This window comes from Carassius auratus, unplaced genomic scaffold (genome assembly GCF_003368295.1).
Source record: "Carassius auratus strain Wakin unplaced genomic scaffold, ASM336829v1 scaf_tig00214678, whole genome shotgun sequence".
Taxonomy (NCBI): domain Eukaryota; kingdom Metazoa; phylum Chordata; class Actinopteri; order Cypriniformes; family Cyprinidae; genus Carassius; species Carassius auratus.
Window position 1 is genome coordinate 246856 of NW_020527764.1, and position 2789 is coordinate 249644.

Below are 2789 nucleotides of genomic sequence, written 5' to 3' on the forward strand. Positions count from 1 at the left end.
ACGTGCCCCCCCCCCCCCCACTTTTAATATAATAGAAACTCGTCCCCCACACTTTTTCTGTTTTTCTGTCTGTTTAGAGGTTTTCAAGAGCTGGTGTGAATAAAATAGATTTAAACTCAAAGAGACGGGATAGTCTCCATATGATTTGATATTTAATTCGGACACAGAATACAGCGAGATAGACATCACAGAGCGCAAACATTCCTGCAGTGTGCAATTCATTCATTTTTGAAGCCGGAAGGCGCTCTCGCACAGAAAGTCATTTCAGGAAGATCCTAATATGGGCAAAAGCGTCCAGCTATCGCTGTATGAAAACAGTTTTTACACAGAAAAAAAGGCCAGAAACTTTTACAAACACGAAGACATTAAACATATGATTGCAACAATATATGTTTTTTCCAAGTAATCTCCAGCAGGTGATAAATAAAGGATGAACAATGCACAACTAATTGACATAGCATTTATTACAGAATATAAACTATTCTGTCTTATTATGTGCTAAAAAATAATGTGAAATATTTTCACTAACCTATTTAAATTAACTGTTTTCTATTTGGAGCAGTGGTGTTGCTGGCCTGAGACTCGAACCCACAAAAGAGTCCTTGCTAAATATAAGTGTTAATTTCAATATTTTTTTTTCCCAAAAAACAAAAATTATATATTGACTCTAAGCTTTTGAATGATATAGTGTATTATGTTGCAAAAGCTTTTTATTTAAAAAAAATGCTGATCTTTGGATCCTTATATTTATCAAAGAACTGGAAAAAAAAAACTGTTTTAAAAAAATGAGGTTTTAAATATTGATAATCAGCAAATAAGCATATTATGATTTCTGAAGGATGTGACACTGAAGACTGGAGTAAAAATGCTGAAAATACAACTTTTATCACACAAATAAATTACATTTTAAAATATATTCAAATAGGGAAAAAAGTTATTTTAAATATAAAATTAATAATCACAATATTACTGTTTTTGCTGTACTTTGGATCAAATAAATGCAGGCTTGGTGAGCAGAAGAGACTTCTTTAAAAACAAAATATCTTACAGTTCAAAAACTGTTGATTGTTAGGCTATATAAATTACAGAAATGTTATATATATATATATATATATATATATATATATATATATATATATATATATATATATAAAATTTCTGTCCCCCTCACTTCTGAAAAGATGGCTACGCCCCTGAAATAAGAAATTGACTAGCAAAGATCACACTGCATGAAAAGAGGATTTTCCAGGATAAATCTGACATGGGAAACTTAATTTAAACTTAAGGTGTACGACCCATGTACGAAAATTTTCCAGGCAAGTGTGGTGAGTCCCATACATGACCAAACACTTGAGATGCAAAGAGATTTGCGGATATAGTATATTTCTGATCGCACACACTAGACATGTTCAAAGATTTACAGTACTGAATTGTCCAGCAAGAACTGTATTCTTTTTCGGAGTGTTTATCGGTTAATAATTCATTGTCCAGTCATTTTAAATCTGTAGGCAAGTTTAAATGAATACGAAATTAATTAATCATTAATGAGTCTTTTGAACAGATTCGCAAAATGTGAGTGGGTTAATAAAATAAAATTTGTTTGTTGTAGTTTGGTAATAGAGGTAATGAACAGTAATATATCACGCACTGACATTCCAGGCCTCGCATTTAGAGCTGATTCACACGAGACTTGCAATTCTTGATGCCCTTGAATCGAATCTTTTCAGAATTCAATCACTGTTCTTACTCCTCCCGCCATTTATTTGAATTTGCGTGGCTGAGCTGACAGTTGAGCTTGTGTTCTGCAGTGAGAAGCTACTGGGTGACAGCGAGAGATTTACCTCAGACGATGGTAAGTGTGAATACATAAAACAATTTTGAAAAACATGTTTGCAAGAACATAATATTAAACGCTGTTTGATGTTGTAATATTTTTAAATGTGCATGAAGTTGTTTCGAGCCGTTTATTTCCACTTTAGGTGCTTCAGTGTTGCACAAGCTGATTTTCTGAGAGATTTATATGAGAGGAAGGTTAGTATGAATACATAAACCATTTAAATTACTTTTTTTTCCAGAAAATAACATTAAAATTGGTTCAATGTTGTATTATTTATCTCAAATTGTATTTATAGTCTGGCGTTAATTCGAGCTGTTTGTTCCTGCTTCTGTGGCCTTAAGTCAGTGCGTTCAGAGAGATTTATATCAGAAGAAAGTAAGAATGTACAGAAACATTTAAAATAAGCTATTTACCAAAGCTTAATTTTAAGTGTTGCAATGGATATATTTGAGTGGGTTTATATTGTAAAATTAGTGTAAGTCTCTTGATGAGCTGCTTACTGGTAACTTAGTTAGCAAATGCTACTTAACGTTACATTTTAAAAAGTTAGCTTTTAGTACAATATACGTGTTTATTAATTAATGTTAATTTAGCTAGCGTGCTTTAGTTGGTAACATATTCCTCATTGACACATTCTGCTGATCTGATTTCAGAGTCTCCAAACACTGCAGCTGACTTCTGATTCGTTGGAGACAGCCTTGGAGAAGAAATGGTGTGTCATCATAATAATCAAAGTGCAGCTTAAATTTAACTTGTTTTGTTCATATCAGTGTTTTAGGTTTAATTTGTATAAATCTACTATAGTATTTTGTTTCATTATGATGTGATTTAATGTATGTTTTAATGCATGTGTAAAATGCATGTGTGTGTGTGTATATATATATATTAGTTAGATAGTAAACGCTTCCTTCTGAAAAAAAAAACTGCAGTCATCAATCAGGTAACTTGAACA

At 32.0% G+C, this 2789-nt stretch overlaps 1 long non-coding RNA gene across 1 annotated transcript; it reads left to right on the plus strand.

Annotated features, from left to right (window-relative positions):
* Positions 1-1761: 1761 nt before the first annotated feature.
* On the plus strand, positions 1762-2541 carry LOC113092626 (uncharacterized). Its single transcript, XR_003287609.1, has 3 exons — positions 1762-1852; positions 1980-2031; positions 2491-2541. It is a non-coding gene; the product is annotated as an uncharacterized LOC113092626 (long non-coding RNA).
* Positions 2542-2789: the final 248 nt, after the last annotated feature.